Source organism: Triturus cristatus, chromosome 7, assembly GCF_964204655.1.
Source record: "Triturus cristatus chromosome 7, aTriCri1.1, whole genome shotgun sequence".
NCBI classification, from domain to species: domain Eukaryota; kingdom Metazoa; phylum Chordata; class Amphibia; order Caudata; family Salamandridae; genus Triturus; species Triturus cristatus.
Window position 1 is genome coordinate 433,142,120 of NC_140590.1, and position 26,138 is coordinate 433,168,257.

Sequence of the window (26,138 nt, forward strand, 5' to 3'; positions counted from 1 at the left end):
ATCCCCCAGGATTGATGTCTTTTGGAAGTAGTTTTACATTTGGCCAATTTTGTTCATAAACATTTTTGGGAACAATTGTCCAAAAAGAACCAGAATCTACCATCAATTCCGTTTCTTTTCCCTGTATCCCTTCCAATGTCCCTCAGGCGTTCCTTTCGATTTCCCACAAGTCCACTCAATGGATGTCCTTACTTTTTTATTGTAAGTCTTTACCCCACGATCTCCCTAGCGAGCAATGTAATCAGGTGAAGATTTCCTTTGGAGCCATTAAGCAGGGAATGATGATATGTGCATTTGGACACATTCAAGTGACACCATAGCTTCTTTAACAGCAGCACCAGGAAAAGATGATTCTAGCCACATAGTGCCGTAATTAAACTGGCGTACATAAAAAATGCAGTAGTAATATACGGGAACTTCCTGTTCACTCTTTCTGTTCAACGTCCTGAATGTTTTACTGTAAAATGATATCATGTTGCATCTTTTTGATAGAAGCGTAGGTGGGATCGCTTATGGGCTCGGTGTGGAATTCATGCCTTGTGAGTCTGCCTTTTATTAATATTAAGGTGTGCTTCATCCTTTGCTCCCAAAACCTACAAAAGACCTTGACTGGACTATTAACATGGAGTCGTAAGGTTCACTGAATTTGATGTTGAAAAAAGCAATAACTCTCGCAAACTTACTCTGCGAGCAATGTGATCAATTTTAGTTGAAATGAAAGTGAGACTTTTTTAAAATGTATTTGCTACTGTACAGGGTATTTACGGGTCACAAGGAATGACACATTTTCAAATTTCTTGGCGACCCGCCTGCTTTGAAACTCTTTCATTCTTCACTTTTGCCAATCTTGGTGATCTCGCGGGATTTAAATCTGAGCTTGTTAACCTGCGATTCTGCGTTACCAGCTCATGCTGAATCTTGCGATAATTAGAAAGGTTGGTATTGGATTCGTCCTCCTAAAAAGGAACCACATGTTAATGCAGTCTGTAAAATATGGTTTTCAATTCTGATCTACAGAGACTGAGCCTGAAAGCCATTGGTACAACAGTGAACACGCGTTTCCTGGAATTCCCACATTTTTTCAAGACACATATTAATCTCCTAGCTACAGTTGGATGTTTATTCATATAAGGGATATGAGTATGGACAAAGCCAAGATGGGAACACTGAGTCAAAACCTCTATAATCTCTGGGATTATAGAGGATGGAATTACTTCACAAGAAAAATGGGGTTCAACTAAATATATAGCAAACAACTTTTTCTCAAGGACTTAAAGCCTAGGGGACAGATTTACCAATTTCTCATGCAGCGCAGTGCAGCAGCCGCAAATGTTGTGCTCCACTGCGAAAGAAGGAGAGAGCAGGAGAGCGTGAAATTTACTGAAATATGGCACTCTCTTCCCCTCTCCCTAGCCCAGGCACTGCAATTAGCTGATTTGCGCCACGGAGACACCTTTGCGTCATAGTGCAAGGGTTTCTCCATGAGTCAAGCATAGGTCTTGTACTGGAAGGCTACCCTTCCAGTACAAAATACTATGCTTAGACTAATTTTAAACATGTTCCCACTTTGTATGTGTCCTTTACAGGCAGCACACATGCAAAGTCAGAAAATAAAGGAGAAAGAAAGCATTTCTCCTTCATAGCGCCTAGTTGAAGGGTGCACTTTTCTCTGTGGCTAAACTCTGTCTACTTTATTTAGTAGATTGGGTTAACCGTCAGAAACCTTGGGTGGTTGCATGGGAACGCCCATGCACTACCCATGGTACGCCACCTTGGCGCTAGGTAATGCAAAGTTTAGCTTTGGAAAGAATATTGGGCAAAAAGATTTTGTGCCGATTTGCATCATTTTTGTGATGCAAACAAAGCGTAAAATCTTAGTATATCTGCCCCTGCATGTCCATTTTTATGCATGCACAAATGCATTGAGAGTGTTAAAGTTTCCTAGGCGTGCTCCTGTTATTTTGTGTGAATTTCAAGAACATTGTAAATGAACTCAAGGTCAGATGTGAATGTAGGATCATTAGTGTTATGGTATCTGTGAATATTTAGGCTCTGTTTATGAGTAGTTTCATTAGGGTATTTACGAGGTGCAGAAAATCACTGCTAGTCTCTGTTTTGTAGACGGCAATGAAACATGTTTTGCAGATCGGTATTTCCCACGCCAACTTCAGAATTTTTTGACTTTTTCTAAGCATTTTACTCCAGTAAATTTCACTAGGTTTCACAGGCGAAATCTATCTGGGTAAATTGTGGGGGGAGGGAAGGTGGTAATTAGTGAATGCAGTAAATACCTCAGTCTGGGGAAATACCCTGTGCAATAATTCCGGCACACCGTTTCTACACAGTGATAAGATTTTACCTACGACTCGAAATGAGCGCTTGTGTATAATTTATGTTTTAAATACATTTAAGAGAAGTTATATTTTTGGAAAGCATGAGCACAATTTATATTATTAAATGAGAACCACTTGGAGAACTAGTTGTAGAAGGATTCTTGGTCAAATGAGCACTGATATGTAAAGAATAATGGAAGCCTGTCTACTAAATAGGATGTAAACTGTAAATAATTGTTTTTAATGATTTAACTTTTATATATATATATATATTTTTTAATAAATTCTATACCGTGAACATCAATTGTCTCTCCAATGGAAATTAATCTGCCAGTTTAGATTCAGATGTGTGCGGTGTATCTGCTAACTCTATTCCTGCTACAAAGTCAGCAAGTTGTTTAGTACATTGTAATGGTAGTACCCCCATAAATAACTCTAATCTCTCCTACAACTTCCTTCTGTCTCAATCATAATCCAATTCACTTACCTTTCTAGTGAGGAAGTGGCACACCCTGCAACCTTGAGTCCCCCCATTGCCTCTAAATTCCTTGCTTTTTAAGCAAAGTACCTGTTAAAATGTATCTAATGTTTCCCAAAAGCAAGTACTGTCCCTCAAGCATCCTGACTTTGCCTTCACTGGCTACACACTTTCGCTGTTCCTCCCTTCACACACCGACCCTTTCCATTCCTTATTACATTACTGTCTAAAGTTTCCATTCCTAATGGTAATCCCGAGGCCCCCTGCTTAGCATTCTCGTCTCAACTTTGGGGCTCGTTAGTGGGCTGGTGAACACAACTGTAGGAACCTTTGAGGGCACCATTACCTGGATTTGATGGCCACGTGGAATAAGCCATACCAAAACTGTGAGATATACATTTTTCTTTGGCCACCCAACTGCATTTCTCAACATTTTGTCTGAGAATAGCTAACACAACAGTTTCTAAACTGATATGTCTGCACCAGAAAGTGTGACATTTATAACTGCATAAACAAGGCATCCATTTGACTAACCATTTGCCTTGTCCTGCAATTGCCTTTTCGTTGCTTTAATTATCCTAAATCATACTTAAATCATGGGCAAATTGTGTCTGCGACAAACGTACTGATGGAATACACTGTTCTGTTGGAGATTATTTCATCAAACAAATATTTTTCATTATAGATCTGATAGAACAAAAATATGAATCAATTTCTAACATATTTTAAAATTCCACTTACAACTTCTTCAGTTTGTCTTTTATAAGCTTTTACTTTGAGATGCAGCTTATCGACCAAATCTTGCAGCCTCAGAACATCCTTCCTGCCTTCCTCTGACTAGAGAGGGTAAAAAAAGCACAGGATGGAAATAAATTACAATATAGAAGGCAATGGAGAGCAAGCATAGTCTGTGAAGCACTGTTATTGACATGGTCTAACAAAAGGAATACTGACAACAAGAGGATAGATCCTTCCCTGCAAATTATAGAGTATCTGCTGCAGGTAAAATGGGCTGCCTAGATGTCAGGTGTGAAAAAGTATAGCTTATAGAGCAGCATTTAACTGCCATTAGCGAGATTGCTCCCACATAGAGACGCAGATGTGTCTCAACAGTAATAGAAGGAGTGAACTTCAACCCTCTTTAGGTCGTTGTTTCCAATTTGTAAAAACTGCAGGTCCTGTTCTGCCCAGAAAACATGTTAGTGTCATATCATATGTGTCAACAACAGATCTTAGATCTCATTTGTTATTTGTGGAGTGACCCAGAAGCCTACCTTAGGAAAATCTGCCATATTGAGTGATCCCCGCCTGCTTGCAGGGATCTTTTTTGCCTTCAGTGCATCTGCCAGTACAGCAGTTGCACTGAAGGCACAGATGAATGGCAAGCAGGTCCCACTTGACATACATTTCTTGGTTTCAAAAGTGAACGTTCAAAGCTGTTTTTTTCCAGAAAAACAAATATATAGTGCTGTTGATGCTCCGGGATTTTTCTCCCTGCACTTGGGGAGTATTGTTTTTTTCCCCTGCTGAAGTCTGCCATGTCTCACTTGGAGGTCCCGATCAGGGAAAATCATTGGTATTAGTCTGACCCTAAATTGGGCAAATCAATGATACATAAACCAAGGCTTAAGGGATTATGGGCCAGATGTATCAAGGTAAATTGCGTTTGCAAACGCTGAAATTCGCTGAATTTCAGCGTTTGCGATCGCTTAAGTTGAAACCCACTCGCAAAATTTGCGATTCCTTATTTTGCGCAAGCATTTAGAGAATCGCAATTTGTGATTCCCTAATTGCTATTCTGGGGGACATCGCAAATTGCAATTTTTCTGTAAGGAATTGCAAATTACCACCAACTTCAGTTTGTTGGTAAATTGCGATTTCCTTTAAAAATGCAATTTTATGCATTTTTCAAAGTGCATTGTGGTGCACATACATGCCCCTGGGCATGTATGTGTGCCACATGTGCACACCTGCATATTGCAGGGGTGCAACAGGGTGTCCTTTAGGAACCCTTGCAGCCCTGAAATTGGGTGCGCAATTTGCGATTACCTATTGGGTACTCGCAAATTGCGCACGCTATTCCCATACATTCCTATGGGCCTCTTGGGAAGCCATTCCTTATTTGCGACTCGCAATTTGCGAGTCGTAAATAAGGAATGCGTAGGAATCTCTAAATATTAGCAGATTCCTACCTACATAGCAGTTTGCGAGTCCTTAATAGCAATTCGCAAAAATGTGCTATTAAAGACTTGCAAACTTGTACTATTATACATGTGCCCCTATGGTCAGTATGTCAGCTTACATCTATAACTGCCCTAAAAAACCTAGCCAGCAGTTCACGGGAGGCAAAAATATAGTCAATGACAGAGCGTTACTACCTTTCAAAAGTAGCCTTAGAAGAATAGGTCGCGTCCAAAAGTTCACTGATGTTGGTAAGTTCGAACGGTTTAATCAGTTGGAAGAGAACATGGGCCTTCTGGTCCCTGGACTGATTATCATTACCTATACTAATATTGTCAAACATGGTGCACTCATTTACCACCTGTTTTAACGCAACATTAGCATTAAAATTCACACCTAAAATAATTAGATACACTTTGTGCAAAAATGCAAGTTGGATTTCAAGGCTGATAATAAAATCAGATAACATATTAAAATTTGCAGCATGGTGAGACTCAAAATACCCATTATAGTAGGTAATTTAGACAATATTCAAACTATCAGGCCACATGGATAACAAAGCTTTAAATAAATTGCTACTGCAAGGGACCAGACTATTGTTATGCTCCAGAGTGACTTTACAGCAGACCGTTAATCCTGCCCTTGCTCTGCTCAACAAAGCTGGTACCACAGAAACCGTGTGGTGTAGTTTCAGTGGTCCAAGTCTCTTGCAAAAAATAATATCTTAATTTACGTATGATGTTATCCCAATCCTCGAAGCCCACTTTCTAGCAAGGCCAGCAATATTCCAAAAGATAGCTTGATTCACCTTGCTAGTTGACAAGTAGTGTTCTTTAAAATTGACGGCTGTCAAATCCTTGCAATTTGCCATGTCAAGGGGCGGGCAGGGCCAGACAACGGAAGGGCCCATTCCAATTCTAACATCCTGGACAGGGGTCATTTTTATCACATTACAAACGCTTAGTCAGTCATTCTCTGACAAATCCCCAAGGAGAGAAAGTCATTTTGAGTGGGAATATCGTGGGAAAATGACTGGGCAGGCATAAGCAGGGAAAACTCTCCTGTGTAGGTGAATTTTTGACCAACTCTCTGTAGAAGTAGCCAAGGGGGCAATATTGTACCATAACAAAATTTGTTTTGACCTTGATAAGAGGCCCGAATAAGATCACCTGCAAACCTAGGTCTTCTATAGGTAACAATAGCACAATCCCCCATAAATTCTTTATGCATCTTCCCAACTCAGCCCACCTTTCTCGCCATTAGAAGCTCAGTAATAATGTTTCCCTGGCACCCTATGTTCTTGTTAATCCAGTGAGTAGTCTTGTTGATTAACTTCACAGTGGACTCACAGGGGCATAGAATTGGAATATTTGCCATAATTATGACATAGGGGCATGCTGCTGGCGGGAGCTTGCATCAAGAGATGCATCCCATAGCTGAACCCACCTGATTGGGAGGTAAATTGGGGTTTCCCATTGTCCTGGGGCCCCCAGCTTGTAATCTAGGCTGCTCAGATTCCCTTGCACAGCTAGAAGTAGCTACACCAGACTCAGGAGCTCCACTTGACACACAAATGGGCAGCTGCCCCTTCCCCTCAACCAGGAGCCGTGTGTCCTGATCGCATCAGGACAATTATGGAGCCACCCCCTCCCACTAGGCTTTCGGCAGGCCTAACATCAAATTTGTTAAGTTTCACCTCAATACACCCCAAACGTTTATACAGCCCTGATAACTTGGAATCAAGGAGGTCGGCAACACCCTTGCTAAACTGGGCAAATCTACCACCAATGACCTCTTATGATTGAAGATGGTATCGTTCATTGGATTCCTAGAGGTTGGTGGCTTGGTTAAATTAACTGTTTGTCTGTGAGTTGTCCCTCATTTCCGTTTACTGCAAGGTGATGAAACTTGCCACACATCCTGCGTATTAGAGGGGGAAGCACATTTGTCAGAAGGGGCCCGGGTTAATGTGATGAATGAGGCTCCACAGTCATTGGACAGAATGGTAGTTGATAGCCACAATTCGGCAAGAAGGATGTCTTTATCTAGGACGCCACTGCCTTCTCAATATACGCATCAGGTTTACCAGCTTTTTTGCAGCTGCCCCCTTCATATTAGGGCTTTACTTTAACTTAGCCATCCTGCTAACATTCCAGGTCAAACAACAGGCTGCTAAGCGTCCTATGTGACTTTTAATAGCTGCCAGAACTATTTAATCTGCCTCCATCGTACAAACCCGGTTTCCTAGAGGGCAGTCAAAATTGCACTACACAGTACCTTTAAAAAACAGAACCAAGAGCGGTGGCCTAGCATCCTCCGGGCTCAGACAGGAGTGACAAAAACAACCCATACTGAGCCCAATACACAAAGGTAAACCTAGACGTTTGGTCTAAACTTAGACCAAACATCTAAGTTTGAGACTTTGGGAATTCACAAAGGGCATTTACGAGGGGGAACAACCTTTACAACGCAACTTTTACAATGCACTACACTTACAACGCATTTTTTACAACGCACAATCCATTACAACGCATGACATTACAACGCAGGACACTACAACGCATTTTTAAAAACTACCTTTACAACGCATTCCATTACAACGCATACTACCATTACAACGCATACCATTACAACGCATAATATAGTAATATACTATCCAACACTTACCCTACTGTTGCACCCCCTGGAGTTAGAATAGTAATTTTTACCCCTATACTATCCAACATTTACCCTACTGTTGCACCCCCTGGAGTTAGAATAGTAATTTTTACCCCTATACTATCCAACACTTACCCTACTGTTGCACCCCCTGGAGTTAGAATAGTAATTTTTACCCCTATACTATCCAACACTTACCCTACTGTTGCACCCCCTGGAGTTAGAATAGTAATTTTTACCCCTATACTATCCAACACTTACCCTACTGTTGCACCCCCTGGAGTTAGAATAGTAATTTTTACCCCTATACTATCCAACACTTACCCTACTGTTGCACCCCCTGGAGTTAGAATAGTAATTTTTACCCCTATACTATCCAACACTTACCCTACTGTTGCACCCCCTGGAGTTAGAATAGTAATTTTTACCCCTATACTATCCAACACTTTCCCTACTGTTGCACCCCCTGGAGTTAGAATAGTAATTTTTACCCCTATACTATCCAACACTTACCCTACTGTTGCACCCCCTGGAGTTAGAATAGTAATTTTTACCCCTATACTATCCAACACTTACCCTACTGTTGCACCCCCTGGAGTTAGAATAGTAATTTTTACCCCTATACTATCCAACACTTACCCTACTGTTGCACCCCCTGGAGTTAGAATAGTAATTTTTACCCCTATACTATCCAACATTTACCCTACTGTTGCACCCCCTGGAGTTAGAATAGTAATTTTTACCCCTATACTATCCAACACTTACCCTACTGTTGCACCCCCTGGAGTTAGAATAGTAATTTTTAACCCTATACTATCCAACACTTACCCTACTGTTGCACCCCCTGAAGTTAGAATAGTAATTTTTAACCCTATACTATCTAATACTTACCTTAAATGCAATTTAATATTATGCGTTGTAATGGTATGCGTTGTAAAGGTAGTATGCGTTGTAATGGATATGCGTTGTAAAGGTAGTTTTTAAAAATGCGTTGTAGTGTCCTGCGTTGTAATGTCATGCGTTGTAATGGATTGTGCGTTGTAAAAAATGCGTTGTAAAGGTATGCGTTGTAATAGTATGCGTTGTAACGTCATACATCCATTTACGAGTAGTATCTTTAGATATCCCTTCGGAGCAGATTTCTGCCTCGACACCGCACATTAAGATACTACTCGCAAATTACCTTTGTGAATTCCCAAAGTCTCAAATTTAGTTGTTTGGTCTAAGTTTAGACCAAACGTCTAAGTTCACCTTTGTGAACGGGGCCCATAGTCCCTATTTTGGTCAACAAGGGGCCATTTGCATTAATAAGCTATGGCGCCAAGCATTGGGGCTGCTATTGGCTCATTGTTTCCGTCTTAGCCATTGCAGGGCAAGCTGTGGGCAGTATGTCTTCTAGTTAAAGGGCAGGTATAGGGTACCTGTTCATGATTAAAACACTCATAAAGTAAGGACTGTAAAAAAGAAAGTAGCCAATGGGGTAAAATAATATTACTTTGTTTCAAACAAACTTCACCAATGGAAAGCAAGTGTATCAACTTCCTAATCTCAGCTAATTTACTGAACTTTAGTTTACATGCATCAAATAATATTTCATCAGATACTGGGTTTTTTAAAGAGAGGCACTTTAGGAATACTGGACACTCATGTTCAAAACATGCTTCATGGGATTCAAAAACATGTCACGACTGACTGCACCAACACATCTGAAAAGTGATAACTGTATGGTAATATATATCGAGGTCTAGGATAGCAACATTCAATTATATGGCATCCGTGACTTCAACCTAATACTAAATTGTGAGCTAAGTATATATTTAATAGTCTTAACCCCTGCAATAATATCTTTTGGTGAGAAGCATAAATGGATATACAAATGTAATTATTTATGTAATTTACAGTGCAGTGAAGAGGTGATTGCAATACTATTGCCAAGTGTTTATCACATATAATATTATGAAACTCCTCCAAAGTGCAAAGTGATGAGAGAGTACGAAATACATATGTTCAATGAGTACACTGTTGAAAAAGCAGTTATAGGAAATTATGTACTGATTAGGCCTTGACAAAAGTTTAATTACACCCAAATGATTGGCTTAATCTTTGTAATTTTACAGAACAAACTTTATGTGAAATTACACAGATTACACAATTACAGCACATCGTGCAAATGTACCATTGTGGTCTTTTTTTAACGCAAGCACCCTTATATGTTTTACCCAAGTGGACAGTTCAGGTAATTTTTGAGTGGGAAACTACAAATCTGAATGTGAACAGCAGTGTTTTGCACATGAACAGCAGTTCCTTTAACATGGGAGGTCAAACAAATATTTCAGATAGATTTTTTTACCCGAGTGGAACGTTCAGGTATTTGTTTAGCACAAAACTGCAAATCCAAATGCAAGCTGCAGTGTTTTAAACGTAGGCAACCGGAAATCAATTTGGAAATTACATTTTTGCAATTAATTTTTACCTGAGTGGACCGTTTGGGTAATTATGTGAGTGGGAGATGCATTTTGCACATTTGTGTTCAATTTTGCATACTTTTGTGGTAATTTCAGGTATTTACAATAGACAAAATTATGCGAGTAATACCCACACCTAGTAATGACGATATAGATTGGTGCACACAAAGTTTCTATGTATATGCCTTGTCTTTCGTTATAATGATGGAAAATATATGCTAGAACAATAAAGGAATGCTTTAAGGTTTTTAGCATTTTGTATTCAGATACTCTCATACTTAGTAATAAAATATAATGTGATTAACACAACAATCTGCATAAAACCCTATACTATTTCTAAATAACAGACTTACTAAGACATGTAACCTGTATTACAGAGCATACAGAGCATGCAAAGCAGAGAATAACAAGTCAAATGTACAAAGATATTTTACAGGTATAAAGTCTTCATCTCACAAAATTCCAGGTTTGTGACTGCAAAATATCTTTTTACAATGTACAAAAGCAATTTTTCCAGTTTGAAAAAGTCTTTCTGGTTCACAAACTGGCTTTTTTGATCCTTTTCGAATTGCATATTTTCCTGAGGAAGGAGATTTTGACATCTCTGTAATTGTATATTTTGTGATGAAACAGATCATTTGCATTGTAAAATGCAGCTTTGTTTGCAAACCAGCTGGTGTGGTTTACAGAGATGGATTTATACAATTATAATTTTAGCGGTAAAAAGAGTGCACTAGCCAAATGATTGAAGTAAAGTGACACAAGTACATCCTGTGAATTTGTGACTGAGCAATTTGCCACTAGTTACCAGATAATTTTGCACTGACCATTTTCAGTTGATACAAATGTTATTCTTGAATTGACTAGTTATTGCAAACATCATTTTTCTCTAACAAAAAGTGCAGTGTATGTAGTCTGCCACATCTCTTTATGAAAGTGCAAATATGTTAGTCAAAAATATTTAGACCATATCATCAGAATATAGTGCATGAATACGCTCTTTGTTTAATGCATAAATATTGGACCTCATTGAAAGGAAATATGGGTCCCTAGAAGGTAAGGGTTGAGTGCATGCGTCCCTAGCTGGACAGGGCATTTGCTTTCAGTGAACTTATCAGTCAAATATCTTTGTTTCCTCGATCATCTTAATTTATGTGGCTGATTCTTCAGGTACCAAAATATCCATATAGTAAGCGACATCCAGAGTATCCTGTCCACTCAGTTTAATTATATTAGGAAAGAAAACAATTTCACTAAAAAATAATCATCTTGGTATAGAGTTGCCCATTAACATTGGCCTTAGACTGTTTTTGTTTTCAATGAGCAATATAATTCTTGTTTTTCAAAACACATTTTCTTTCCGAAATACTATGTCCTGTTTTCTATCAAATTTTTATTGTGTTTTCTCTATAATAAAAACGAATAAATTACCTTAAAGCTGAGTAGACTATGAAACTTGCTTTACTATCAGATTACTTTTACAAGTTGAATTTGCATATTATTGATGTCCACCACATAAAAATCAAGACTCAGGAATACTTTGAGTACCTGCTATGAAAGTTCTTTAACTCTCCTTTCACATTATCTTAAGCCTTTTGTAGCCTCCACACTTAACTTTTGTTCATGAGAGGTGTGGAGCAGCAGCCAGGGCAGCTGACTTCAGAGCAAAGGGTTCACAGTTCAATCCCTGGCTCTGGCGGCAGCTCAGCCCGTTGTGACTCTGGGCAATATCTCACTTAATTTCCATGCTGACCCCCAGCGCCTTGAGACCCGCAAGGGTGAGTAGGATGCGATTTACATTTTCCAATTCACGAATCTAAAATTAATATAGAAATGGAGAGCGAGTAATCCAAGTGTTTTATCATGTTTACCAGAGACATAATCCTATTTGCAGAAATACTCACTCTGGCTTCCAGTTTCTGGAGCTGCTTCTTGCCACCCATTAATGCCAGCTGCTCAGCCTCCTCCAGACGGTGCTGAAGATCCTTCACTGTCTGATCTAAGTTCTTCTTCATCCTCTCCAGGTAGGCACTTGTGTCCTGCTCCTTCTACAGGTCCTCGGCCGTCGTAGCAGCCTATTGGATCAGGCAAGAAATTAGAACAAAGAGATCCAGCTACTAAATTGGCTACTACTCTGATTGGCTAAGACTTACGTCAGTGATGGCTTTCTTAGCCTTCTCTTCTGCATTGCGTGCTTCCTGGATGGCCTCTTCCACTTCCCTTTGAAGCTGGGCAATATCAGTTTCCAGTTTCTTCTTTGCGTTAATCAAGCTTGAGTTCTGTTTAAAAGTGGTAAAAGGTTATTTTCCATAATCTTGCTTAAAAGAATTGCTAACTATTTCAAATCCTTTTTCACCTCAAAGGTCAAAGCAGCCTTATTGTTTTTCTTTTAAAAAGTTAACTATCTAACTTCATTAGGGACAAAATGCTAGTGTATTTAAAGTAAACAGCAAACTATGATGATTGTAGGAGTCAATTAGGTGGCACAATATGTCAGCATTAGATAAAGATTTTTAAGATTGTCAGTTGATACTACACATTTAAAAATACAATTGTAGAGAAGTATTGTGCTGTCTTATTATTTCATACATTGCTCTCCCAAAACACAATGACCTTTAAGATGGCCTTGATAGAGCTCATGAGTGTGTATCTTGCATTTTGCCTACTGTAGCCACCAGGTCAAGAACACGTTTCTTGCCTGTCTGCCTTGTCTTTGTATCCATAAATGTCTAATAATGGCAATGTTACAGAAAGTGCCTGACACACGTATTAATAAGTGGAGAGGATTGAACCTTAGGGATGCACCTACCTATTCGATATTCAGATCTCCCTTTCAGTGTAAATGTTACATAATCATGTACATGCACTTAAGACTACAATAGGCTCTAAACCAGCTGAAATTGTATTTTAATATAATTGGTAAGGGTTGGCACAATAGTTAGATAATTATTTGATGATAACATGAATAATATCCTTGTGATATCTTCATTTCTATTAAATTAGCTCTAATGATGTAAGGGAATTGGATGGATTCACAATTTACAGTATGTGTGTCTTTCTAACTGTAAGAACAATTTATACTATTGTCAACATTAAATGTCAGTTTTAGTTAAGGGTACAGAGAGATATATTCACATCTTTGCTCAGAGATTTGGGTAAATGTATGTCTGTGTTTGCATTGGCCTTCTGGAGTTCAGTACCAGTGAATGTAAGAGTTTAACATGTTCACTTGTGTCAAGCAATTCTTGCTCAGCCACTTTCCTGCTCCTTTCAGACTGCTTAAGGGCAGCCCTCATCTCTTCAATTTCTGCCTGCATCAAGTTGGCTCTGCGTTCCATCAAGGCCAGTTGTTCTTTCAAGTCTTCTTGACCACGCAGTGCATCATTCGAATGAATTTGTGCATCCTGTTAAAAGATGACCTAACTTTTAGATTTTACAAATATTAATCAATAGTATCTTTGTTCTTTAGATTTAATACTAGAAAATGTCCACAAAATATAAAATATAATAGAAAAGACTACCTTAAGTTGCCCTTTTACATTCCTCAGCTGTATTTGGGATTCTGCTGCTTGGCGGTTGGCATGGCTCAACTGGATTTCCATTTCATTTAGGTCGCCTTCCATCTTCTTCTTTAACCTTATGGCATCATTCCTGCTTCGGATTTCGGCATCCAGTGTGGTCTGCAAGGTGTCTATCACTTTTTGGTGGTTTCTTTTCAGTTGGTCGATTTCTTCATCTTTTTCTGCAATCTTCATATCTATCTCGGATTTTACTTGTGTCCACTCTAGTTGGATACGTAGTATTTTCCCTCTTCAAGTTCAAGTGAAGCCTAGGTTTAAATGATAAAGTCAATTATAGAATATAGTCTAAACTGGAGAAGCCAGAAAAAATACACCACACGTACTGTTTGAAAAAAGACAAATTGCTTAGTAAGTTGATGTGGGAAGGATACTAATGAAATACCTCTTCTTCTTCAAGAGATGTTTGAATTTCACTCTTTTCCTGCTCAATTTGCTTCTTTGCTTTCTGGAGCTCATGGGCATACTTTGCTCCATCTGAAACCTGCTCAGTGAGATCAGAAATCTCCTCTGTTTTTAAAAAGAAGAAACTAATATAATCTATGATCTAGATTTAGCAATACAACATACTACTGTTTGATATAATACAATTTTGTTGAATGTAAATGACAAAGAACCTTACGCTGTACATTTTTATTCTCCCGCTTCAGAGTTTCAAGTTGATCCAGAGACTCCTCATGGCATTCTTCATCTTGAAGAGTTGTGTGCTCAGGCTTTTGCACTCCTTCTGGGCAGATTCCAGTTCTGCCTGAGTTTCTTCATATTTCTGTTTCCATTCTGCAAGAATCTAAAATACAGATTACACTTTATATAAATGTAACAACTAGGCAACTGACAACAGGCAAAAAGCTGAAACCTGGTTCAGTAATACCTTGTCAAAGTTTTTCTGTTTTTTGTCAAGAGTTGCACAGGCACTGTTGGATCTTTCCATATCAATTATGAGATGTTCCACTTCATTTTGAAGCCTTTGCTTTGTTTTTTCAAGTGAGGCACATTTTGAATTTACAGCTTCAATTTGTTCTCCAGCTTCCTGAAGACGCTGAGAAAGGTTTTTTTTCTGAAGGAATATTCAAATGTAATGAGATACTATTAAAAAAAAATGAAAATGAAAGCAAAATATATTTTGTCAGGAAATGTTAACTTCAGGGGACCCTACTTTGCATCCTCAAGTTCTTCTGTATGCTGTATTCTGTTCTCTGATACTTGGTCCTCCACTGAGCAACCTCACTGTTGGCCTTGGACATTGCTCGTTGCAGCTCTGCCTCTGTCTCCTGCTCCTCTTCATATTGCTCACGTAGTAAGTCACAGCCTTGGCGGGCAGACTTTAACCCATGTGCAAGAGCATTCTTTGCCTGTAAAAATAATGCTCACATTGAATTAATTGAATTGCTATATGAACGTAGTTCCTCAAAACAAGCTTCCTTATTATTAATGCAGGAAATGTACAGTAGAATATCTGACAAAGTGTTACTCTGATATAGGTATGCATTTATTTAAAATGCAAGATGATTCTATCCAAGACAAATATATTCTTATACACTCAGCTATGTGCCACTATTCTTTCTGGCCACCAGAGAGATGTTGGATTATTTATGAAGGAATTTATGGATGTTGTAGTCACCTTTAAAAATTATGCCAAATTATTAACTGTATTGTGATTTTAGTAAATTCACTTGTGCTGCTCACTCAACATGAATTTAAGTCCAAATATTGATATGGTTTTTAAGAGAAAATGTTATATTTTTTTATGAAAATAAAGTAAAAGTAGAAACACTTAATTGTTTTTGATATATGCAGTGATTACCATGACAGTTTGGACTTTTTGATCCTTGAAAGCATTTTCACCACTTGTTTACCAATTAATGAGCTCATTTGTTTTTATTGCAATTCTCTGCACCATTTACATTGTGTTTCTTCACTCACTGTACTAGGCACTATGTCATCTACACCACCCATAGCTTAAGCTGGCAAAGGATAACATAGCTGGAATACATAATTGTAACCATTTTTGTAGTCCTGTGTCTCTGTTTCCTTGTTTAACACCATATTAGATTAATTGCCATTTTCTCAAGAGAAATGTTGATATATACATGTTCTCACATGAATGTCTATAACTGTCTCTTTTGAAACTTGTTTTTCATATGTGTATATTCTTTATTCAAACTAAAATTTAAAAAATGGTGGGAGGATTTATAGGATGATTGTATGTTCTTTGTCCAAGCTAACACCTTTCATTACTCGTATACTAGCAGTCACTCACTGTAAGTCCTTCTTCCTCTTCTTCCTCCACTGTATTACTTGCCTTTGAGCTAAATAATTCTCACTGATGAAGTCATACCTTTATCTCCTCTTCAAGTTGCCTCTTTAGCTCTTCAATTTGTTGGGTGAAGGCCTGCTTGCCTCTTGAAAGCTGAGAGACCAGTGCATCTTTTTCTTCTAGGTGGCCTGAAAGTTCCCCTACCAAAATTGAACAGCAACCTACGACAAGTCAACCATGTAATTATTGTAATTTTATTCAAATACCATTTCTGCTTAATTGTACTGTAGTTGATTAGGGACCCAGCTGAAACACTTGTGTCTGGTAATATCATATTTTCCTATTAACAATGAAGATATATTGCAATTTTCTCTGGGGATTTAATTAAAATATGTTTTTGTTTGCACTTATGTTTACTAAACATTGTGAATTAATAGTTTCACCTACAAATCAATTATTTTCTAGTAATTTTTAGGATTTTCAATGTACAATTGCTTTAATAGGAAACAAAACTAACATTTGAAAGCTTAAGGGGCAATGCAATGTAACGGAAAGCTTAACGTGAGCTTTCTCATTAAGACAATCACATTGTCCTGGTTCACAATTTATATTAGTTCATTCATGCACTCTGCACGCTAACTTCAACAACGTATCTACTGATGTTGCCATGCTTTCTAATGCTTTTGCTAGTCTGTCATCAACTATGTATAGTCACTGCTGCCTTGAAAAACAAATAATATAATGCTTACTATGAAAATTACAGATGTTCATACTTTAAAAGGTCATTAAACCTAATTTGAGATATGTTAGTAAGCATTGAAAGTGACTTAGCACACAAAATCCAGTTATTTGAGGAGCTTCTTTACAACAGATGATTGCCAATGTGATAGTTCTTCACGTAGTCATCATTTCAACAAAAAATAGTAAATATTTAATGAACACACAATATATGTAATATAGGTACACTGATGTCAATATTATTTCGACTTCTTTCTGAGAATGTCAACTATTCTAAGGTTGACTTTTTGAATTTCATACCGAATGTCTTCTATAATTTAACTGTTTGGCATATGCTCTCAACAGCCTGTACTGGATTTTGACTGAATTTGAACTAAGTGAGGCCATTGTTCTTTCAGTTTGTATCCACTCATTACATCTACAGCTGATCCCCAATAGCACAAACTAGTTCTCAAGCTTGGCCACTTACAAACATTCCTATATAACGTATCACAAAAGAAGTGAGGGTTTGAAAGTCCCACTAGATCATTCTGCGACAACCTCAAAATGCTAAAACTCATTACGGTCTGCATGTGATTGTCAACGCAAAATCTGTTGATGTCCCCTCTGTCTGGTCTGAAACACAGTAGCTGGCTTGAGCAATTGGCAGAAGTGAAGCCTACCCTGAAAGATAAAAAGTGGCCGTGCATGAACAAGGGCTGACTCAGTAGTAGAAAAATAAAGTTAAATCTGGACATGATTTGCTTTAGAGTAGTAGTCAAAACCTTACCCAAAGTCCAATGGTTTCACTTAGTTAAATGTACTGCATTTTATATATATATATATATATATATATATATATATATATATATATATATATATATATATATATATATATTCAAAAATACTGAAGCCCATGCATAAAGTACTGATAAATGGGGCACCCCCTATCAATCTCACCACCAGTCCCCCACTATCCACAGATACGACAGGTACCGCGGTACCAGGCAAGTTGTGTAAAGGTGTGTAATCCACTTTTCCTTTGAGTGTGAAGCACTAAAGTTGAGAGTGCTTAGGCACTTAGAAATGAAAGTGGGTTGTAGTCAAGTCATTCTTAGAATTTGTTTGGTTGTGTAGGAGTGCGATACCGCCATCATTCCAGCTCCTACCCAGCTCAACTGCTGCTATTCTAGCTGGCTTGCCGTCCCACAGAAGGCTATTCACTTCTGAGTCTATGGCTTTGAAGTATGAAGGCGGAACACTGAAGGGAGTATTATGGAGGGCAAAAAGAAATCTGGGTTGCGCCATTATTTTAAAAAGTGCTGCTCTGCCCAGTAGAGTGAGGGGCAGTGCCTGCCAGTGCTTGGCATCTTGCTATAATCTCTGCAGTGGTTCCTGGAGGTTTTTGGCCATGAAATCATCTGGGTCGGACGTGACATGAATACCCAGATACTTAAAACCATCCATGACTATCCGTACCTCACATCCCCTTGGCAGTACTGGAGGGGGTCCGTGCAGCGTGTATAGTACTGACTTGCCCCAGTTGATGGTATATCCTGACACTGCACCATATATTTTGCAGATGTTTAGGAGTCTGTGCAGGGAGCGTTGCGGGGATGCCATATATATAAGAATTGCAAAAGGGGGTGGTGATGGACGGAGCATCAGAACCAATCTAACACTCACACCCAGTCAACAGATCTGGGTTTGATCCATCACCGTTCTTTAGCCCACTCTGCCACCCCAGTTCAGACATGGCCATATGCAAATCAGTTTGACCCTGTGCCTCATGGAAACAGTCCAGCCCGAACTGCCAAGCCATGCCTTACCTGGACCGGAAACAAGCTTCCTAGGACCGGTTTCTGGCATCTCAGCCGTCTTCAGCCAGGCTTGCTTGAATCCAGTGGCAAAGTGAGCAAGGGACTCACGTCTGAGCATACCCTGCCAACTTATGGCGAACAAAGAGGTGCAAAAGGGGGTGGTGATGGACGGAGCATCAGAACCAACCTAACACTCACACCCAGTCAACAGATCTGGGTTTGATCCATCACCGTTCTTTAGCCCACTCTGCCACCCCAGTTCAGACATGGCCATATGCAAATCAGTCTGACCCTGTGCCTCATGGAAACAGTCCAGCCCGAACTGCCAAGCCATGCCTTACCTGGACCGGAAACAAGCTTCCTAGGACCGGTTTCTGGCATCTCAGCCGTCTTCAGCCAGGCTTGCTTGAATTCAGTGGCAAAGTGAGCAAGGGACTCACGTCTGAGCATACCCTGCCAACTTATGGCGAACAAAGAGGTGCAAAAGGGGGTGGTGATGGACGGAGCATCAGAACCAATCTAACACTCACACCCAGTCAACAGATCTGGGTTTGATCCATCACCGTTCTTTAGCCCACTCTGCCACCCCAGTTCAGACATGGCCATATGCAAATCAGTCTGACCCTGTGCCTCATGGAAACAGTCCAGCCCGAACTGCCAAGCCATGCCTTACCTGGACCGGAAACAAGCTTCCTAGGACCGGTTTCTGGCATCTCAGCCGTCTTCAGCCAGGCTTGCTTGAATCCAGTGGCAAAGTGAGCAAGGGACTCACGTCTGAGCATACCCTGCCAACTTATGGCGAACAAAGAGGTGCAAAAGGGGGTGGTGATGGACGGAGCATCAGAACCAATCTAACACTCACACCCAGTCAACAGATCTGGGTTTGATCCATCACCGTTCTTTAGCCCACTCTGCCACCCCAGTTCAGACATGGCCATATGCAAATCAGTCTGACCCTGTGCCTCATGGAAACAGTCCATTGCTCTCCATGCCACTGGAATCAAGCTATCCTGGCTGACGAGGGCTAAAAGCCCGAAACCGGTCCTAGGATGCTTGTTTCCAGTCCAGGGAGGACCTGGCTTGGCAGTTCGGGCTGGACTGTTCCCATGGGGCACAGGGTCAAGACTGATTTGCATATGGCTGGGTTCAAACTGGAATGGCATGGTGAGCAAAAAAACGATGGATTTAGGCCCAGATCTCTGTACTGGGGTGAATGTATGACATTGTTTTGCATTCTGTCCATCAATTGTTGTTTTTGCATTTGTCACCCCGAGTGGGAAGGGTATGCTCAGACGTGAGTCCCTTGCTCTCCATGCCACTGGAATCAAGCTATCCTGGCTGACGAGGGCTGAAAGCCCGAAACCGGTCCTAGGATGCTTGTTTCCAGTCCAGGGAGGACCTGGCTTGGCAGTTCGGGCTGGACTGTTCCCATGGGGCACAGGGTCAAGACTGATTTGCATATGGCTGGGTTCAAACTGGAATGGCATGGTGAGCAAAAAAACGATGGATTTAGGCCCAGATCTCTGTACTGGGGTGAATGTATGACATTGTTTTGCATTCTGTCCATCAATTGTTGTTTTTGCATTTGTCACCCCGAGTGGGAAGGGTATGCTCAGACGTGAGTCCCTTGCTCTCCATGCCACTGGAATCAAGCTATCCTGGCTGACGAGGGCTGAAAGCCCGAAACCGGTCCTAGGATGCTTGTTTCCAGTCCAGGGAGGACCTGGCTTGGCAGTTCGGGCTGGACTGTTCCCATGGGGCACAGGGTCAAGACTGATTTGCATATGGCTGGGTTCAAACTGGAATGGCATGGTGAGCAAAAAAACGATGGATTTAGGCCCAGATCTCTGTACTGGGGTGAATGTATGACATTGTTTTGCATTCTGTCCATCAATTGTTGTTTTTGCATTTGTCACCCCGAGTGGGAAGGGTATGCTCAGACGTGAGTCCCTTGCTCTCCATGCCACTGGAATCAAGCTATCCTGGCTGACGAGGGCTGAAAGCCCGAAACCGGTCCTAGGATGCTTGTTTCCAGTCCAGGGAGGACCTGGCTTGGCAGTTCGGGCTGGACTGTTCCCATGGGGCACAGGGTCAAGACTGATTTGCATATGGCTGGGTTCAAACTGGAATGGCATGGTGAGAAAAAAAACGATGGATTTAGGCCCAGATCTCTGTACTGGGGTGAATGTATGACATTGTTTTGCATTCTGTCCATCAATTGTTGTTTTTGCATTTGTCACCCCGAGTGGGAAGGGTATGCTCAGACGTGAGTCCCTTGCTCTCCATGCCACTGGAATCAAGCTATCCTGGCTGACGAGGGCTGAAAGCCCGAAACCGGTCCTAGGATGCTTGTTTCCAGTCCAGGGAGGACCTGGCTTGGCAGTTCGGGCTGGACTGTTCCCATGGGGCACAGGGTCAAGACTGATTTGCATATGGCTGGGTTCAAACTGGAATGGCATGGTGAGCAAAAAAACGATGGATTTAGGCCCAGATCTCTGTACTGGGGTGAATGTATGACATTGTTTTGCATTCTGTCCATCAATTGTTGTTTTTGCATTTGTCACCCCGAGTGGGAAGGGTATGCTCAGACGTGAGTCCCTTGCTCTCCATGCCACTGGAATCAAGCTATCCTGGCTGACGAGGGCTGAAAAGCCCGAAACCGGTCCTAGGATGCTTGTTTCCAGTCCAGGGAGGACCTGGCTTGGCAGTTCGGGCTGGACTGTTCCCATGGGGCACAGGGTCAAGACTGATTTGCATATGGCTGGGTTCAAACTGGAATGGCATGGTGAGCAAAAAAACGATGGATTTAGGCCCAGATCTCTGTACTGGGGTGAATGTATGACATTGTTTTGCATTCTGTCCATCAATTGTTGTTTTTGCATATATATAAGAATGTCATCCACATATAGGGATATGCGGTCTTCCCATCCCTCCGTCCATCTGAGCCCACGGATAATTGGGTCTTTCCTTAACCAGGCTGCCAGAGGCTCTAGTACCAAGGCAAAAAGAAGCGGGGATAGGGGGCAGCCCTGTATTGTCCCACATCCCAGGGGCAATTCTACGGAGATATGTCCGTTGGCCACCACATGAGCCAACGGGTTAGTGTATAGCAGTCAGACCCAGGAACAGAATTTTGGGCCAAACCCTAGACGTTGGAGTACCGCAAACAGGAATGGTCATTCAACCGTGTCGAAGGCCATTCTTGCATCAAGGAACAGTATGGCGGCCTCTTCTTGTATCGTATGGCTGCGGCTTTGAACACTATGGAGGCGTCTGAGATTTAATGCTGTGTTCCTCCCTGGCATGAATCTGGATTGGTCCGGATAGATCAGTTTCGCGAGATTTGGAGTTAATCTGTTAGCCAGCGTTTTGGACAATATTTTGGCCTCTGCGTTGATTAAAGAGATGGGGCGGTAGGAGGTTCTTTCGGTGGGCAGTTTACCCGGTTTATGGATGGCTACTATCGTGGCTATGCAATGGTTTTTGGAGGGTTCTCCCTTTCCTCGGCTGGTTTCATACATTTTTAATAGTTGGGGGGCAAGGATAGGCGAGGCCCGTTTGTGGAGTTCGATAGGTATGCCATTGCGACCCGGGGCTTTCCCTGACTGTATTTCTGCCGTCACAAGTGTTAGTTCATCCGTGGTTAGATCTACTTCTAATAATTGGGTATCTTCCCATGTGAGTGTGGGTAGGTGTATATCTTGTAGGAACGCCGTTGCCTCTTGTATGTCAGTGTTGGTCGTGGATGTGTAAATATGTTCGTAGTGTGTTGCTAAGGCATTTACTATTTCTTGTGAGTCTGATGTAATTGCCCCATCGCCTAAACGGAGTTCTGCCACCCACCTATCCGCTCGTCCCAGTTTGTCTAGCCAGGCAAGGAGTTTCCTTGCCTTGTCCCCGGTCTCATAAACTCTATGGCGGGCTGCTGTGAGTCTAGTTTTGGCTTCTTCCCCTAGGTACTCCTTGGGCATGCATTGCCTCCAGTTGGGTCACTTTCAGTTCCAGGGTTTCTATTACTTTCTGCTTTTCTTTTTTATGATTGGAAATTAAAGAGATTGCCTGTCCCCGTAGGACCGTTTTGTAAGCCTCCCATAGAATCAAAGGAGAGGACACTGATGGTTCGTTTTCCATGAAATAATGTTTTGTGGCGGTAAGCAACCCCTTCCAGATCTTGGGGTTTTGCAAATAGCCAGGATATACTGAATACATGCAACAGCATGTTGGGACCTGTAATGCATAGACTGCGAGTAAGGGGGAGTGATCAGAGATGCCCCTGGGTAGGTGCGCTATCTCTTGGAATCTGCCCACACTCTTTGTTGATGCCAGGATGTAGTCTATTCTGGAGAGACTATTATGAGCTCCAGAGTGGTAAATGTATTGACGCACTTGTGGGAATTGAAAGTGCCAGGTATCTATCAGGCCAAAGGCAACTAAAAAGCCCGCAAGGTGTGTGCAAGGGTGGTGTTGTAGCTTAGGGGGCGTTCGATCCAGGGTATCATCGAGTGTTGCATTAAAATCTCCCCCATTATTAGTTCTCCTTGCGGAAGCGTGAGTATGAATTTTTCTAGTGCTGGGAAAGCCAGTGACTGAAGTGCCGGAGGAATATAGACGGTGACCAGATTGAGTGTACGCCCTTCCCATTGGCAACAAATTGGAGCAAAGCGGCCTTGCTCATCCTTATAAGTACTTTGTACAATCAGTGGGAAGTGGTTTTTGACCAGGATTCCTACCCCCGTGAACCTGATGTGAATACCACTAATTTGAAACCCCAGCGGTCTAAAGCTTTACAAGTCGATCCCACTAGGTGTGTTTCTTTAATCATCGCCACTGCTGGAGCCTTACGCTTGAGATATTGCAGAACCAGTCCCCTCTTTAGATTGTCACTCAAGCCATTGACATTCCAGGAGACAAGCGATAATGATGGAGCGCGTGTGGGGTGCACCCTGGGAGTGTCAGGGACATTAGGTGTGGACTTCGGTGTCATGTGAACCGTTAGTGCCAGTTATCCTTAGTGCGGATATCAATGGAAATTGTTGTGAATAGTGGGAAGTCACATTGGAAACATAATTAAACCAGAAAGACCAAACATAAAAAGAATCAATAGTCCCTAACAACCGTCCCTCCCCCCTCCCTGCCTCCCTGCATGACGGAATTAGAACTACCCGCCTCCCAAACAATGCAGAGTGCCTATTCCCCATTTCCCGTTACTTTTGTATGGGGGTAGTCTCCCCCTCACCCCCCACAGATCATCTCTAGTACTTTGTATATACCAATTAAACTGTAGCAGCAGCGTTCCCTCAGTACATTTAGTACAGTGGTTGTAACTTGCTATAGGCATAGATTTCTCAAAACCCAAGGTCTGTAGCAGCAAAGAAGTCTTTAATTAGCCGCTGCGCCCGCTGGGACCAAGGACTGTACAGTTCAGCTGTCAAAGTAGGTCAGCATGCATTCTCCGCTTACTTGAAATTGAGGCCTGCAAGGAGGATGTTTCCACTGGCGTGGAGTGAGTGTTTGCAGTCGGTAGGTGGTATTGTGTGCTGTTCGTCTTCCCAGGTTTGGCGACTGTGCACCATCCCTCGAGCCACTCTCGGGCCTCTTCTGGTGTAGTAAAGAACCATGCCTTCCCCTCCGCTTCCACCCTGAGACGAGCCGGGAACGGCATGGAGTATTTCAATTCTCTGTTTCTCAATTCTTTTTTAATTTCAAAGAAGCTACGCCTTTGCTTTGTGATTGCCGCTGTATAGTCTGGGAAGAAAGTGATCATGTTATTGTCAATACGTACAGGCGGAGCCATTTTCGCTGTTTGCAGGATGTGGTCACGGCCGCGGAAATTAAAAATACGGGCTAGGATGGGCCTTGAGGGTGCCCCCGGTTTGGGTCTACCACCTGGGACTCTGTGCGCCCTCTACGCCGCAAAGTAGTGAGATAGACCCTTAGGTTGCAGGTGTTGCTTGATATGATCATCAATAAAGAGGTCCATTGCTGGCCCCCCTTCCCTCCGCCTCCCCAACTATTCTGACGTTATTGCGGCATGAGCGGCCTTCATACACTTCCAGTTTGGCAGCTATTATTTTACTTTTGGTTTTGAGCTGGCGCACCTGCCGCTTAAGTTCTTTGGAATCCTCACTCAAAGTTCCCGTTGTGGATTTTACTTCTGTGACTTGTGCGCTCATGTTTTTAAAGTCGGCGCGGATCAGTGAGAGTTCTACCGACAGTGCACCAATACGGGAGTCAAGGGCCGTGTGCACTTTATTCAAGGTAGATAGGATGTCCTGCAATGTCACTTCCGCCCCTTCCTGTGAGTCCTCAGCTGGGGCCTGTGTCGCCGCACAGTGACGCAAAAGAGGCCTGAATAAGTCTGCAATATTCAATGATCACAACATATTACTTTCACATATCCTTTTCTGCAACGTATACACGTCATCAAAAGTTGGTTAGTACTTGAAACTCTACTCACATAGATCATCCAGGTTGCATAGTGCTCTTTGAGGTTGTACAGCATGGCTGGTTCGTTCAAGTGAGTCATCCTAGCCCTGTCTTCAATTTTATCAAATTTTGGTAGGTTCATTGGAAAGACCTGGTCATCTTTCACAGTTGGTTCCTGCCAAAGAAACACAAATGTCCATTACCACAAGTAGCAATACATTATATTTTATTCTCAAGAAGAATATTATGTTATATTAATGTATTGCACATTGCATTAAAACCACAGGCCTCAATGGGATGATCAGCATTCCAACTCGAAGAATGAGTGTGCTCACAAAAGCTTTATAAAGCTAAGATGAAGACTATTGCCTCTTACTGATAAGAGGAGTTATACACATTTACCCTTAGAAATTAAAATAAAAATTTGAATGCATTTTCAATGAACTCATTGATGATGAACAGCGGGCACTGTTCATAGAAGGCCTGATGAACCACACATAAGGCATTTTACTTGACTGAACCACTGCCAGTCAATGGAGGGAGCAAAGTGCCACAGATACTAAAAGGTAATGTGGCTGATGACATTGGAGTAATTGCTGAGAAAAGTCACTGGAGTCTTAAAAGAAGATTATTGTGGTGGTCCAAATAATCCCCTCTGGTGTGATCCAACCTGTTAGTGACAAACATGAGCATAGAAGAGACTCATTGGGAAAAGTGCAAATATTTCAAGATTCAAGCCATGAGATGAAAACAGTATTTGTGAACGATTGTTTTTAAAGAGGTATTATATAGAAATACTTTTCCAGTCCTAGCTTCATGGCCACCATAGCTGGCATATATCAAAAGTTTGTGAAAGTAGCCATCAATCTGGTGTCCACAAGTGAGCGATGTACTCCAAAAGACTTTTAATGTAGTGGATTTTAGCACATCTCCAGTGAAAGACAGAAAATGTATTGATTTATTTATTTAACAGTGATATATAGTGCATGAGCTCTGAGAGGTACAGGCATGCTTAGTTTACATGCATCTGACCAGATCTGTTCACCATTTTGGAGATTATATGTGTTTTTTGACCACCCTTTGTTTAGTTTAAAAATCTATAGAAGTGAAAAAGGGGTTTGTTTACATCAGCTCCATCCAATCTGAAGAGGTGTTGAAGAATAAAATATGTTCCTGCTTGACGGATATCAGAGCACTAACGGTCAGTCCCTCTTCGTGGCATGCA

At 41.3% G+C, this 26,138-nt stretch overlaps 1 pseudogene; it reads right to left on the bottom strand.

Moving 5' to 3' along the window:
• Positions 1–825: 825 nt before the first annotated feature.
• On the bottom strand, positions 826–24,281 carry LOC146809883 (uncharacterized; annotated as a pseudogene).
• Between the last annotated feature and the right edge of the window lie 1,857 nt (positions 24,282–26,138).